The 17312-nt window shown below is 31.3% G+C and overlaps 1 protein-coding gene across 1 annotated transcript in view; it reads left to right on the top strand.

The window, feature by feature from the left end:
• LOC148226543 (cell adhesion molecule Dscam2-like) overlaps positions 1–17312 on the top strand; it is a 68923-nt gene that overhangs the window by 1253 nt on the left and 50358 nt on the right. The window lies entirely within an intron of this gene.

Here is a 17312-nt window from a genome sequence, read left to right as displayed (position 1 = left end):
GTTAGCGAGAACGAGAGGTAATGTGGGGGTAATTCAGTCGATATGGGCAACTTTGAGCGCTTCCAAACATTGTCGGCAAATGGACCGAAGTTAAAGAAACCGAAGTTGGAGCTGCTCTTTCGAGCGCGAGCGGTGAGATACTTCTCCTTTCGCTCTCTCACGTGTTAAGTGACGAGAGTGAGAGAGATAATGATATGGTTTTTCGCAAATGAGATAGAACGAGTAGCTCGGTTCAATTTCAGTATGCGCGTAGGCATCCTATGATTAACACGCACGTCGAGTGCTGCATCGTGGTCACGTGGCAAAGTTATAATACCACATGCTTATCGGGGACTTCAACAGATTCTTACTGACATATTTAAATATTTTAAGGCACCAAAAGGGATTAATTATATTTTTGATAGTATATTCTTCTAACATATATCGTTATTATATTTTTTTTCATATAAAATTAAATAATTAAAAAATAATTAGTGGTACTTGATTTTGTTAAAAAAAATCGTTTCAAATATCCTTATGTATTTTCCTAGATCGGTTTATATAAATGTCACACCATAACGAATTCTTATTTAGAATCGATGGCGACAAATTCTAGGATAGTCACAGATGTGGTGTTCGTATTCTGAAGTATTATTTTTATGCCTTGTGGCATTTTGTAAAAGCCGACAAAGATTTTGCGTAAATTGAATATTAACGACCGAAAAGTTTTTACTGATATTGTGTTAGTGAGTGCCCACACAAACTTTTATAATTATCAGTAGTGTCATTTTAATATTATGACAATTTAAAAATTGCAATTATTTTGCACATTTTTCGATCACGCGCAAATATGCCAGCTGTACATGACAGCAGCCGCCGTGCAAACGTCATTCACATGCGCCGTCCGGACGGCATTTGAAATTTGTGGCAGTGTGACCTCGGACAACTTACAGAGAGTGTAGCCCAAGCATTACATATTACCATCCGCAAAAATCTGTCCGGAGTAATTCAAGCCGTAAAAACCGAGCATCATAAATACAATTAATTCAATATTTTATAAGCTTTGAGTCATTCAAAATAAAGTGATAAAAATGGTGTATAATACACTTTTTTATATATACTTAAAAGTAAATTTTAATAAACTACACAAAGACCAAACTTAAATTTAAGTATAAATATAAAATGTCTAAACACATCTTACTTTATAAGCATATTTTTTTTAAGCTTAATTTTTATTAATAGTCTTGGGCTTAATAATTTAATTATATTTTTTATTTTATTTTGTGAAAGCATTTTGTAACTTTTATGAATTTACCTTATGATTTTTTACCAATAATCTATTTTATCTTTCGAATTTCTTATTGTAAATTAGAAAATGGTTATTGATTAGCAGCTAGATTGTGATTTTACAAACTCATATAAAAAGATTCGTTTTATATAAATAGCGAAAAAAGCTGCTAGGTGAGCATAGAAAAAAGATGTTTCAAAAATGGCCTTTATCTTTTTATATGAAAAATTAAAACTGTTTTGCTTTGTCAATCAAAATCAATTTAAAATATAAACCAGCGTAGTTTTTTGTGATAGAAAAGCACTAAATATTGTGTTCCAATTTATTGACAAAATGATTAATTTTGTATACTCTCTGAAATGTCTTCGCGGTCTTGAACACCCCACATCTGTAAAGTTTAGCTTGCAACTGGCTAATTTAAGAGACTTTCGTTTCAAATTAAATGAAAATAAGTTATTGGGTTTATAGGTAATAGGATTAAGAAAGGTCACGGCTCTCTTTGTAGAAAAGGGAGAATATTAAAAGAAGACGTGTGGTATTTGTATGTGAATTAAGAAGAGCTCGTTAAGCTAGAATTCCTACCAATAGAAATACCATCCTGTTTAAATGGGTAGAAGCTTACACGTTTTATTAAAAACGTGTAAGCTTCACTCACAATTATGATGATAATAATAATAAACATATTGCATAAATGATCGATGTAGTAGTGGACCAAGTAATACGAACTTGCTTAAAAGCTCCTTAGGGAGTAGCTCATGCGAACACACACGGGCAAGCTGATAAGCCACGTTGTCGAGATTTGTAAATATCTTGGGATACGCAACCGACTCTGCCTTTGACCCTTTCAGCGCTTTTATCGTAATTATACAACCATCGTACATAGGTATAACTGTACACTCGGATAATTAAACAAAATTGAAATTGTTGCCGGCGGCGAACGCAATCCGCCAGTAAATTGCGTTTCGGTCAGGGCTAAACAGCGAAATTGCCACGGCGCCGGAAATGATACTATAAGTTTCCACATTTCCGGTCGACCGCTGGAAATTGCGTCGGGCGCGACTATCTCTATAACATGACCGAATCATTGCACTCTTATGTGCCTCATAAATTATTTTACGTTAATTTGCAGCCGAGTGTGTAATTTGGCAAACCACGCCGGCGATGGAGTTTCATTAATAATTTGCATTGGGGAGCTACTAAAAATTTTATTCATAGTTATAGTGGTCAATTTTCAGCCTTATGATGAAAAATAATGAACCAATGTAAATTTTCATTATAAACCTATGTCGCAATTTATTCCTCTATTATTGAAACGATTTCTAATGATTCATCTCCTTTATATTGTAACAATAAGCAATAAATAAAGTCAAATGTATTATTTGTAGATTATTGGTACAAAATAACCGTAAGATAAAATTCATAAAAATTACAAAATAAAATAAAAATATAATTAAATTATTAAGCCCAAGACTACTTATAAATATAGAGCTTAAAAAAATTATGCCAATAAGTTAGGTGTTTAGGCATTTTATATTTATACTTAAATTTGTGTTTGTTCTTTGTGTAATCATCGGTTCTGTGGATTAATGGGTTAATAAGTTTTGCCTAATATTTTTGTAATGTTTTTTTCAGTATCATTAATGATACGATCTTTAACTGTTAGTAATAAAATTTACTATAAAGTAAATATTTTTTTTATATATATATATATCATTTTTATCACTTTATTTTGAATGACTTAAAGCTTATAATATATTGAATTACTTGTATTTATGATGCTCAGATTTTTACGGACTCAAATTTTGCGGACAGGATCTTTAGGGATACTGATTTTTGCAGACACTGATTATTTTGAACATACATAGATGTAAAAGTACGCTAGGGATAAGGATGCCGGTTTGTTATTGTGTGCGTGTACATGTATATGAGAGGGAGAAACGATGTAGCGTGTACTTAGTTGTCTCGCTTTCTCTTTTAAGGACAGTCGCTGATTCGTCAACGCTGGTATTCATCATTAAAGTGCAGTGTGGCACAGAAGTTTGATCTTCTCTAGTGATTTATTTTAAATAACATTGTGTTGATATTGGTTTAATTGATATTAAGGCTTCAAATATACACTGTGTGTTATTCATTCTCTTACCCGTGGATAAAAATATTTTAATTATTTTTCCATTAATCCGTACCTTGTTGGTTATTTTACACTATTCTCTGTAAGGCTTAAGAATGTTATTATTCTTATCGTTGCGCCAATGATAATTTTTTGATTCTAATTTCAATATATTCTAATGATTTAATAAAGTCGTCAAGCCATTAAACAATCTGCGAATAATTTCTTTCCCCATTTTATATATTTTTGCTTTTGAAGAATAGCTAAAGACTTAATTATTTTTTTGACTAGTGAAAGATTTTGAATTTTGCAAATATTTAAAAAATGACATCAATGTCTGGTTTCATCGATTATATTTTTAATTGTCCGTTGAAATTTCCAACTTAGCTCAGATGTATGTATGTTAAATAAACATATATTTTCTTTTAAAATAAAAAAAAAAAATATTCTGAGCGAAATTGTTTTGAGCCACACAGTTCACGCACACAATAACAAACCGGAATCCTTATCCCGAGCGTACTCTATGTACATAAAAATATTTATAATATTATATTAAAAAAAATAAAGGAAACCATTTGGAATCTTGATTTTTTTTCTACCGAGTTTAATATAGCAAGCAACTTGAAATAAATTTTAAGAATCAATATTTTTACTGTGTGAAAAAAGTTTTTCAAAATAATCTATTTTTGATTTTTTTTATAACATTTCTAAATAAATGTTAAATAAATATTAATTAGGACTTTTTGGCGGCGGTCATTATGGAAACAAATGGTAAATTTTGGACGAGATCAACAAATAAAAATTGCTGTGTACATAGATTCGATGCGGGCAGTTTTTTCTCTCTGATTTGTGCATTGTTATTTACTGACAGTCATTCGCAAATTTGCGCCCAAAGTTTGATACTTACCGAAATGTCCGAAATAATCAGTGTTCGAAAAAATCCTGTCCAATTAAAAAGTTAATTTTAATGAATAAATAATGAGTTTAAATCTATTCCAGGCAAAGCCAGATAATAAAGTTAGCTTGTATATTCAGGGGTTCCTCAAGGATCCAATTTGGGCCCTCTGCTTTTTGTGTTATTTATTAATAACATAAATACAGCAAATCCAAGTTTTCTTCTGTATGCAGATGATTTGAAATTATATAAATGCATTCGATCTGTTGTGGACTTCTTCTCTTTACAAAGTGATTTAGACTCTCTGTGGAGATGGGCTTCCGTTAACAGTCTGCCCTTTAGTGTCGGAAAGTGCCATACTGTGTCATTTTCTCGATCCCATTCGCCATCAGCTTATTTCTACCATCTCGGTGGTAACATTTTGACTAGAGAAAGTTCCACTAAAGATCTCGGAATCACTTTCGAGAGCAAATGAAGGTTCTCTCTACACATACACGACGTCTGTGATGAATCTTTCAAGATGCTCGGCTTTGTTATGAGGAATGCCTTTCACTTTGACGATCCGTCAGTTATTCGCATCCTCTATGACACCTTAGCTCGTAGCATTCTTGAATCGGGATCTATAATTTGGAATCCACGAATAGCCAAATATTCCTTTTTAGTGGAAAAAATTCAAAAAAGGTATTTAAGATACCTTTACAAAAGGACATTTGGTTATTATCCGTACTTATATCCCAGCGTCTTTCTTTTAGGAGCGTTGGGATACGATTCGCTGAGCTCTCGCAGAAAGTTGTATGTCGCTAAGTATTTTTTCAAATTACTAAAAAGTGCTGTTAACAATCCAGCTATTCTCGAGGAACTCCAGTTTTGGGTTCCGGAATATTTTCGAGAATCACGATCGCGTCCTCGTTTGATGGACGTTAGGGCTAGTCCGAACAAATCAACCTGCAGGACCTAGCTGTAAATTAAAAAAATATTATTTAGTGAAACTACATACTAACTTGACCCTTGTCTAGTAAAGTAAACTATGAAATTCTTTACTTCATTTGCAAACTTAACTATGCAAATCATTTCACAAAGAAATTAAAATTCAAAAATCTATGTATTTTCCTTTTTTTTTTGGAAAAATACTTTTAAAAAAAGGGTCCATTGCTTTCAGTTGACCGGCGGTCTAAAGAGGTGTAGAATATTTTTTTATAAATCCTAATTTAGATAATACAACACATTTTCTTGGACTCTGATAAAGAAACCGCAAAATTGATCTTTGCTAAAAACATAATCTGTGTAAATTATATTAAATATGGGATTTAACTATTTTTTTACATAATAATTTCTGTAGATAATATTAGATATTGATCATCGTTAATCATCATTTGATTTATCATTTTTTGTAAAAATACGGTTGTTACAGTTATTTTAATATTGGTTTTGAAAATATTAAATTGAAAATTTTGTTTTTCAAAAAATTTAAAAAAAGGTAAATATACTTTTATAACACAGAGGTGATATTTCTATGATTTTTGCGGCCAGTTTCAGAAAGAGTTTTTACTATCGAGTTGACATATTATGTACACATAGTATCAGACTTTGATGAAATATGGTACACAAAAATCCAGGTTAATTGATTCGGTCTAGAGCGAACCTGGGGGCCAATTCAGACGTTCTTTCGGTCGACTGGATGCACATTGCACCCGCGTTGATTGGATGCTCCGAGAACGAAGGCCTGAGGCCTTCATTACTGAAACACCGTAACAATGCGTCCTGTGAAGTTCTCATCAATTTGCCATCCGAGCGGCAACTCGCTTCGCCGCATTTGATTTTCAAACGCAGGGGTTGATATAGAGCGGTTTGCGGTCTGCGTCGTGGACCTCATGTGCGAGCAATAAACAAATTGATCCTGGTAAATTCTCGAATGATTAACGCTTGAGTCCTGGCTATTGATTAGTTTAGAAGTAATTAAAACCATTTTGTACGCAAGCAACCCTGATTTTATATTAGTGTATTTTCTAATTATAAGTCGCATAAGTAAAACTTTTACTAATAAATTTTGCTGGGTAAAAATAATAATAATATTAACATATATTATATGTACTAATGATTTAATTTATAATGTTACCTACTTTGTTCCACTTTCATATTCGTCCTGAGCGAGATTAATCTGCACAGATTATTCCATTGGCTATTCAAACGTTTGATGTTTAAAAATCATACAAAAACCAAACGTTTGGTCAGTCGCTACATTATTCATAAATAAGCCATGAATATTAGATTAATAGTAAAATTTCCACTGCGGAAATTTATATTTATTACCATTAGTTAATGGCGATGCTAAATTAAGCCGAATCCTCTATTACATATAAAGCTCACGTAAATCGAGATCTATGTCGCATACTATTAAATGTTTAGTTTTGTACGAATGTATTGTATTACAATTTAGGTCGCGTGTGTAGGACTGTTTATCAAAATTACGTAACACAGTGTTTTGTGTTAAACGATATATATTTGCTTCTAGGCACCTTTGTATGTAGTACATGCGGGTTTGTGGGTCAAATTTGCAAAGTAATATATTGCAATTACCACACTGTGTATCCCGCACCGCCAAGTGTTGACCCCCAAAAGGAAAACTTGGGCCGGTGTTGGGTTGTAATGTGTCACTTGACTCGGGGGCGAAAGGTAAATCCGATAGGACACGTTAATGGCTGCCAACTATGTTCATTACTTCATATTGGATATGCTAGTTTTGAAGTCAAACCACATTGTTACAAGTTTCAAAACTGCTAAACCACAACGTCGACGGGAATTATTACTTGCGATTGATTGAAATTTGATGATTACGTTATACTTGCTAAGTGCTGTAGATAGTCTTACATATATTTAAAAATATGATATGAAGCAATATGTAATATTAAAAAAATGACATATATTTACTTTTAATATAAGTAATATGATTTGACAGCATATTCGAATGAGCTAATATAAAAAAATAGCAAATATTATATATACGAAGATGCAAATGAGAAATGTTTTCTTGGATACATTGATTTACATGAAACAAATAAACGTACATTCCTATATGACTTCGCTTTGGCAAATAAAATAGTTTTCTCAGTATTTTTGACATGGATCCTCTATTCAGTGTAATAGGTCATTCCGGCAGACTATTTTTCTGAATTGGCCACGTCGCCAGTTGAATTTTCGATTTTGTCTCGATCATTAGAATAATATTCTCGTTTCTATGATTATTCAGTCGTAAAATGAAACTCAATACGTTCCGGAAGAGCAATGTCACGTGACGGATGCGGAAAAAGACCCAAAGTGGAAAAAGCTAGATTTTCTTAAAAGCGTACCCCGAAATGTTATAATCGGATTATTTATTATAAAAAAAATATTTAGTTTTTTTATATAAAAAGCAATTTCTGACACACTATAGCTATTTTCTGCACAAACTATATATTAACTGCGATATTTTGCTACGGCAGTTTGGAGTGCGCCACAGGCAACAATATTAAGTCATAAACGTAAAGCCAGTGATGGCCAACAAAATACATCAAAGGAAGCCAATAACATCGGATATTGGACTAGTTATTTGTTCGAGCCCCGAAATTATAGCGAGCCTGTTTATGCTTGCCAAATTTGTTAAAATTTCAGTTTACAGCGCTGAATATACATGCATATATTTACATACATGGCATGTCTTTATTATCTATATTAAATTAATTAAACACTTTGGTAATTGTCAACACATCAAATATATATCGTTTTACTAGGTGTACACAATTGCGCTTTTTTGATGGTACTATATCATATTCTTTAATTTGAGGTATAAAATTATCAAAAGTAACTTAACATTTTTATTAACATAATATTATATGTCGTGTACCTAAAACAATAGCAGAGGAAAGAAAGTCAGATAATGAAATTTAGGCTAGGTTTTGAAGTCTATAAAAAAAAGCTAACACTACCAACTGGTAAAATAGCATGGATAATTAATTTGTGCTTTTTTACTGTGGTTTCGTTATATTATAATACAAATATCACATAAAGTACGTTCCTTTCTATAAATTCAATATTTATCATTCAACCAATAGTTCACCGTCGCATTACCCTTCCAATCACATGACGCCGTCAATTCTGGATATTGCTTTGGTCAAGGGTAACTTAAATACGTCAGAAATGTATTGCGTTCAGGCATTGTCTTCTGACCATCTTCCAGTGTTATTCTCGCTGGAGGGTTCAGCGGAGGTAGTCTCTGAAACGCTTTTTGACTATTTAAAAGCTGACTGGAAAAAGTTTAAAGATATAGTCGAGTCTCGTTTGCAAGATGAGCGACAGAATTATACTCCGCATAACATTAAACAAATTGACGATGATATCAGTTATTTAACATCCGTTATCGAAGAAGCCAAAATATCATCAATACCGACGCGTAAAAATCATAATAATAAAAATCAACTTACTCCACAACTTATCGAAATAATAAAAATCAAAAATAAACTAAGAAAACAGTGGCAAAATAATAAATCTCCGCGACTTAAATCTGTAATAAACCGCGTAACTAGTTATATTCGCGATAAAATTCAGCAAATAAAAAACGAATCGTGGACGCGTAAACTAAAAAATCTAAACCCGGCAGATAATTCCTTATGGAAAATAACTAAATCACTTAAATATAAACATTCGGAAATACCCCCATTAAAAAATGGAAACACCATCGCATGCACGAACAAGGATAAGGCAGAAAATTTAGCCAGCGCTTTCTCCACATCTTATTCGCTTACTGTAAATTACTTAGATTCAAAAATAGACAACAAAGTCGCCCGTGCGATACGAAATATTAATTCATCTAGCGTAGATATTAGTTTAGTGAACAAAGTTGGTTTATCAGAAGTTAATAACATTATAAAAAATTTAAAGAATAGAAAAAGTCCCGGTATAGATAAATTAGATAACGTTACGATAAAACAACTTCCAAGAATTAGCATCAATTATCTAACAAATATTTTTAATGCCTGCTTATCTTTCGGGTACTTTCCCGCTATTTGGAAAACCGCAAAGATCCACCCAATTAGAAAGCCAGGAAAGGATAACACTATCGCAATTAATTATCGTCCAATAAGCCTATTACCGTCATTCAGTAAACTATTTGAAAAAATAATTTTATCACGTTTAAAGGGATCTTTGGGGAATAAAATTATCAATGAACAATTTGGCTTCCGCGAAAACCACTCTACGACTCATCAACTCAATAGGTTAACAGAGCACATCTCTGCTAATTTTAACATGAAAAAATCAACGGGACTCTTATTGTTAGATGTGGAAAAAGCGTTTGATACTGTGTGGCATGATGGGTTGATTTACAAACTCCACAAATATAAAACCCCTAACTATCTGCTACACTTGTTACGCTCCTACCTTGATCGTCGAAGTTATGTTGTTTCAGTAAATAATGAACAATCGATACCGCGTAATATCCCAGCTGGTGTTCCTCAGGGGAGTTTACTTGGACCGTTCCTTTTCATTTTGTACACAAATGATATACCTATTTTAAAAAATACTTGTCTTTCAATGTATGCCGATGATACGGCGATAATGAGTAGCTCTTACGGTCTTAAGCCTATTTCAATAAAATTGCAAAAATCCTTAACTCTCTTAAGTAATTATTTCAAAAAGTGGAAAATAAAAATAAATCAGGACAAAACGGAGGCTATAATTTTTACAACTCGAAGACAACCTTTGCCCCCGACTATTATAAGCGAGCAGGGAAAGTGTATAGAATGGAAGGCGAGCGTTAAGTACCTCGGAATTCACCTGGACTCCAAGCTTAAATTTAATAAACATATAACCGAACTTAAATCTAAAGGGCTCGCAGCCATTGCGGCGTTAAAACCAATTTTTAATCGAAAAAGTGCGCTAAATACTAAAAATAAAATTCTATTATATAAGCAATTAATCAGACCGGCAATGACTTACGCCTGCCCAGTGTGGAGTAATACGTGTAATACTAACTTTTCTAAGCTACAAGTTGTTCAAAATAAAGCTATAAAAATAATTTATAATACACCTTTTTATACTAACCTCAAAAAACTTCATAATAAATATTTAATTCCAACTATTAAAGAACATGTTCACCACCATACTAATAATTATTACAAAAAAATACCGCGAAATCATACTAACCCGTTAATCTCAAGAATCGGTGATTACGACAAAAACAAACTCAAATTTAAATATAAACACAAAATGCCAAAGCACATCTTGCTCTGACGCATAAATTTTATCTATTAATTTAACAGCTCCAGGTCCACGAGTTTTATATTAAAAATATATATTTATAATTTATAATTTTTTTTTTTTTTTTTTATTGTTAAAGGTGTTTATGTACTTTGACCTAAACTTACGTATTTTATGTTCTTTTATTATTCTTATTTTTGTAATTCCTCTTAATTTAGCTAATCAATCGTAAATTGTGATAATGGTAATTAACCAGCAACCAATGAAATGTAAATATATATGTTTATAAAAATGTATTATTTAATTATGTAATAAACAAAAATTAAAAAAAAAAATTCAACCAATAGATCAGAGAGTGAAACATAAATTTAAAAATATTACATACGAACCATATTTGGACAGACATAACGTCGAATTGTTAACGCAATTGTGGAAAAAATATTATTTATGTAAAGCTGTTAAAATTATTGATAAAAAAATTCAATATTTACGATATGTAAAGTATGAAATAAGCTCACTTCCAAGTTGGATATAGAATGCAAATTAAAGACGTTTACCATGTCAAAATTAATTTAAAACTAGATCTAAATCTGGAAAAAAGAATTCGAGGGCTATGGAAAAAAATAAGCATCCGAAGTAATTTTTAACCAAGAGGATCGCTTAGTATTTAAATATGATCAAGAATGACTTGCAAATGTGTCCACAGCAGTGAATGGTGCTGTTGCCTAATATCATTAATTTATAAAGAAAAACTACATATTTTATTCAGTAACTTGTACTTAAATTTATATATACACTCCCCTTATAATATGTACGTTATTAACACAATAGTTATTTACTTTACATTTTTTAAGTCCATGTATATATTCATTCTTAAAAAATAACCTTGTTACATATATTCAAAAATAGTTTGATTTTATTTTTGACTTGCACAAAAACTTTTTTAAGCAATTATTCACATCCAACTGCATATAGAGGATCACAAGAAGTAGCTTGTTATTGTTTAAAACAGTTCAAACGCAAACCATTAATTATCCAACAATAACATAATATGGAATTGCCCCATTTTCAAAATCAACGTCTCAATTGTTGATTAATTACTTAATTTAATTTAAAATGTATTATTAAAAAATCATTAAAATAAAGACACAGCTATAGTAATAATATTTTTATACACAGTAATAAAATTATCTTAAGTTTGGGACAAAAAGCTTATTGTAGTGTTATATATATTACTTAAATAGTAATTCACGCTAACCATATAGTCAATATCTCGTAAATCTACCTTATTTCAAATTAAACCGTCGACATGTTAGTAGTATTATTTATTTTCCATGTACATGTATGTCTGTTTTCTTTAAAGAAAATAAATTGTGTGTAATTCGTAAGTGTCGCTTTTTTTCCCACCGACGGAAATCGCATTAATATTAAAATTCAGCAGACGCGCAACTCTATGCTATCCAACATCATAAACTTGAAAAAAACATTTTGACCTTAAAGCACTATTTCACGACCGCTAGCTACACTGTCAACTGTCTGGCGCTCGACGATGAGTGGATTACACACCCTAGCTGCTTATAATTAGCTTGCTTTTTCCATGGCACTCCGCCACCGTAAAATGCGCGCTATTAATATTCATTGACAGATTTTTTTAATTTTCGCCAGCAAAGGCTCTGTCGTAAAATTGCTCATAACAATTCGCAGGCCAGGACGCACATCCAACGTCATTAATTCCCCTTTTGCCATAAACGAAATTGTCAAACAAACCGTTAAAAACGACGACGACAAATAGCGGACGAACGCAATTAAGAATTTAATTTGCGAGTCGATTTCGGACAAATGCTTTAGAAAGGTTCTATTAAAGGATTGACTTACACTTATGCAAGCGTATAATAAAACTGAAAGTGATCCTAGTAATTTTGATTAAAACAGTGTCACGATAGAAATTTGTCTTAATTGATTGAATAAGCCCAAATAAAGGATTCTGTGCTAGAGATTTTTTAATAAAGATTAGAACATACTCTAATAATTTTGACAAGGAATTTAGAAATACACATAAGATTTAAACTTTGTACTAAATAATTTATAATGTTGAAAAGATAAAGAAAACATTATTCAAATAAATTTAATGCCGACAAAGAATATCGCACAAAAGCCAGAGCCGCTGATTGGATTTTTACGTAATCTTAAAAAATAACGCGATTACTAGAACAATGCAAAAAGTGAAAAAAAAAGCATCTAAATTTAGTTATAAAAAACACGCAGTAAGTGCTCTTTACAAGTTACATAAAAATGTAACTTGTAAATAAAAAAATATAAAAAGCTAACATTTATTTTATAAATGTAACTCTGCAAAGCTAATTTACCCCTAAATCAGGACAAATTGGATTGATAAAAGTATGAATAATAAAAGTTAATATATGTATAATAAATAATTAAATGCTTTATAAAAGGTATCAAAGCAAAAGTATTGCGTCAGATCTTAGATTCAAGATTTAACATTTGAGATTTGAGACAAAGAGCTACGTCGCTGTCATTTCAAAGAAATGTGGGCTGAAATAGCATATTAAAATTAAGCGATACAAACTGGATCAACTACTCGAATCTGACATAAAAAGATCAATACGCAAAGGAAGCGTAATAAGGAGCTAGACGGCGACAGTCATAGTCGAGTCCGCTAGTGTGGAGATCAGGCACCAGAACAAGATAGTGTGTGCTGTTCCCGAGGATTTTTTTCAATTTCGACAGTCGGAATTAAAAATTCATAAAACACTTTAAATTCATAGGAACCGGAAATTTTAGAAATTTTTATTGAAAAAAATAATAATTATTTCTTTATTGGAAAAAAAATACATTGAACAATACCAGGACAATATTAAAAAAATTGTCAGATTGTATTTGATTCGCAAGTAATATATATGAGATTTATTTTGGTCCATAAAACACAAACCTTTGGTTTATTTTTACATCGGTGTTGGTAATTATTTTTAAGATTTAAAAAATCTTTTCAATTTCTGTAATATCTACAGAGAATAGAGACAGTTTATAAAACAGCAATAAAATTACATTGAATTGAAATTTGACCTTGTTTATAGCATAATAATACAATCAATTTATAAATAATCGATGTTCAAACATCGCTGATATTTTCTCGTCCTGGTTTTTGAAACGTTAATCACGATTGTCAGGATTATAAAAATTAGAAAATAAGTATATTTAAAAAAAATAGGAAACGACCAACTAATAGTGTCTAAGAATTATAATTTTACTAGAAGAAATACTGAGTGACATAATTTTAGCGATAATTCAGCGAATCATATTCCAGCATCATTAAAATAAATGCGCAAGGAAACAACAACGAATAATAAGTAAATATCATAATATAAAGATATCTCAAGAATCTTTTTCATACATTTTTAATTTAGTATTTAGTTACTCGGGTACTTGAAAATAAAGATCCTTATTCATGAATGCTGCAAACTCAAATCTCATAAAGGACACGAATAATTGACTGATCGTTAAAGTGAAACGCGTTACTTATAACAAAGTCAAGCATTTTCGTCAACGTTGTTTACGTATAAACATCCACTTGCTCTTTAAAGTGATTTAGAGATTATTTGTGGAAGTTTCTCAAGACGCTAAATGGTGAATAAAATTGGAAAAATAATTTAATATGGCATTTTTTAACACTAAAAAGCTGACAAAAAACGGTTGTAAAGAGTCCATATTCATAGAAAAGCTAAATCGCTTTGTATGTATCTAAACAATTTTAAATCATCGGCATACAGATGAAAACTGATATTTTCACTGCCGTATTTATGTCATTAATGAATAATGAGAAAAGGATTGAGCCCATATTGGACCCTGGAAAAATTTCGGAAGGGGTGAAATATTATTTTGACATTCGACCGCTATAGCTTACGAACTGTGTAGGATTGATCAAATACTTCAATTTATTTTATTAATAAGCCATGACAAGTCTTTTTGTATAACCGTATGAAGAGATTTTGTTTTTGTTTGGGTGAAAGGCAGAAGGTTTGTGACAGTGATACAAACAGGACGAAAACCATGCTTTTGATATAATATAACAGAACTTACTGAAAGTGATTAAAGACGTAACTATAAATAATTATTTCGAATACTGCGATTCGTCTATAGTTTTTAGTGCACAATTTGTAACCCTTATAATAAATAAAGGTAAAGGCTAAATATATTTTTAGATATTTGTGAGACTTACTTTTAAATATAGAAAATACGCATTTTTAACTTATTAAAGCCGTTTTTTAAATCTGAGCTTTTATAACTTTTTTTACAATAAAAAGAAAAATATTTCTCGAAACAAAACGAAATATTATGTTTTAAAAAAACTCTAATAATAATTAATAAGCATAAATTTAAAGTTGTAGGTTCACTTCAAGCCTGTTTTAGTGTAGAATAAGCAATAGAAATCAATGATATCGATAATCAACGGATTAGTGAAATTAGAGATTTGCACAAATTGAGGTATATGTTTTGAATTAGATACAATTTGAATAATATTGCTGATTTTTTTTAGTAGGAATGTTAAATTAATATAAAAGAATGATAGAATATGACACTCATACATTCTATGATCTTTTAAAAACACTTATGTCGATCGGTACTCCAAATTAATTATTATCATTGCGTAAAGAACTGGTGCTTTATTTTCTAACGATTAAGGAAATAATTTAATATTTACTAATAAATATTTTGATGAAAAAATTAAAACTAATAGAATTCATGATGTTTGCATATAAATACAATTGATTAAAAATTATAAATTTATTAGTTTTATAAAGAATGAATCATTAAAAGCCGTTTATTAATCCTCACAAAATATCTGTCATATACGACGTTTATTAAGTAATTAAAAATTGGTTGTGTAAAGGAGCACAAAATTTACTTGTTGGCTTTCTATTCCCTTATATTTGAACGCGCAGTCGTAAACAGAAGGAAAATGCGATCGAACCGATGGTAAATTTTAAACCAGCCATTTTGTATTTGTTAACAGCTAGATGTAAACGAACTTTACAGCCCCACAAGGAATTTGGTGTCTTAAGACTTTTGGGCACAAAGGTTGTATATTTTAATACTCTAGATGTCTCGATGTTTTTGTTTGTATTATAAAATCCTACATAACATTAACTAAAATTAAATTTCACACGCTTTTGTGCAAATTAAAACTGATTTTTTTATAACACATTTTGCTTAATTTTCTTAATAAATGATTATGTAATTTGGTGTAACTATTAATTAAATCAGGCATTATTTTTTATTTTTACATTTTTAATGCATTTATTATGAGAAAAATTATTTTAAATTAACGATGCTAAATTTTAAGTATACACATAAATAAATAAATAAGGTATAAATGTATTTATTTTACATATTAAAACAAAATGGGTTTCTCTAGCGCTTATTAAATAAATTAAATTTTTGCTAATGCAAATAAATATTTACCGGTGAAAATGTATTCCAATATGATTTCACTGAAGTGATAGTGAAAATATAACTTCACTGGTAATACTCATTCATATTTAGTTTTGTATGAGAGTGGTCTTAATATGACCATGACTTTGCTTTGTCTGTCGTCTTAATTATATATAGGTTGTTCATAATTTAACATTTGCTGTTAATTAGGTTAAGCATCGTTATCTTAATAAAGGCGATATTATTTTACCAGATAATGTCACGACTGTTGCTTTGACGGCTTTTTCGATCAAATCGCAAACTTGAAAATCACGCCTTTGCCTTTTCCTTTCGCCTTTAATCTGTATTATATTTCTCCTTGAACGCTTTTCGGAGTTTAACCATAAATAATTATCAGGAATACAGAGGAGTCGATCCTTTTGACCGGCGGAGCGTCCCTAATCGGGGGCGGGCGGGTGTCCCGCCTTGCATTCGAAACGATCTCTCTCTCTCCCAAGATTCAGACGAATTTAACCCCCACCGCCGCCGCCCACTCATCCACTGCAGGAATGCAGGAATACAGGCAACAATGAAAGGAGCTCCGGGCGCTATCCTGACACTGTTTTACACGAAACGAACAATGGTACTCTTACACCGCATCCACTTCTGACTCTCGCCGCCTCCTCCCACCGCCGCAATGACTGACTGCTATTCTTCAAACACACAATGGAGCTGGCTGAGCAGCGAGGGCGTTGATTAAAACTTTGATTGCAGGAGCTCGTTAATGAAACGTTGCCATCGCTGCTGATTCGTTGCGTGCACGCGCAACAAAGAGACTTTGACTCAAAGTATACATTATCAATACGCAACACCGACGAATCAATGGCTTATTTGAGCGGGTTAATCTGACAATGGAGAATTGGCAGTCGCAAATATAGATAAAAGCTAATTTTTAAAGTTTAAATTAGTACATTTGAGTGGTTAATTAGTTAAATAGTTATGTCAAAACACTGAAAATATAATGAATATAAAATTAAATTAAAATAAGTAAAAGTAGTTTTTAGGATGGAATTAGGAATTTTGTGTCGAGACAACTCGGGAATTCAATGATTTTTTGCTGTCTCAAGTCCCGGGAATTGAAAAATAGCCCGGGACTCGATTCAAATTTTATTTAATATATCCTACATTTTTTTTCACGAAATAGAAGGTATTTTAAAATCATCGTTCATAACAAAAACAATATTTTGAATTTAGGATTTTGTATCAGAAAGATGTGATTCTGCAAAAAATACAAAAATTGTTGAGAGCCGTTTGGAAGATTTTGAAACTATATTTAAAACCGACATTGTAACAGTAACAACTAGGGATTCTGAAGTCTCGGG

This window comes from Plectrocnemia conspersa, unplaced genomic scaffold (genome assembly GCF_051122295.1).
Source record: "Plectrocnemia conspersa isolate PC_06_02 unplaced genomic scaffold, ASM5112229v1 ptg000014l, whole genome shotgun sequence".
Classification (NCBI taxonomy): Eukaryota; Metazoa; Arthropoda; class Insecta; order Trichoptera; family Polycentropodidae; genus Plectrocnemia; species Plectrocnemia conspersa.
This window is presented reverse-complemented; position numbering and strand designations above follow the sequence as displayed.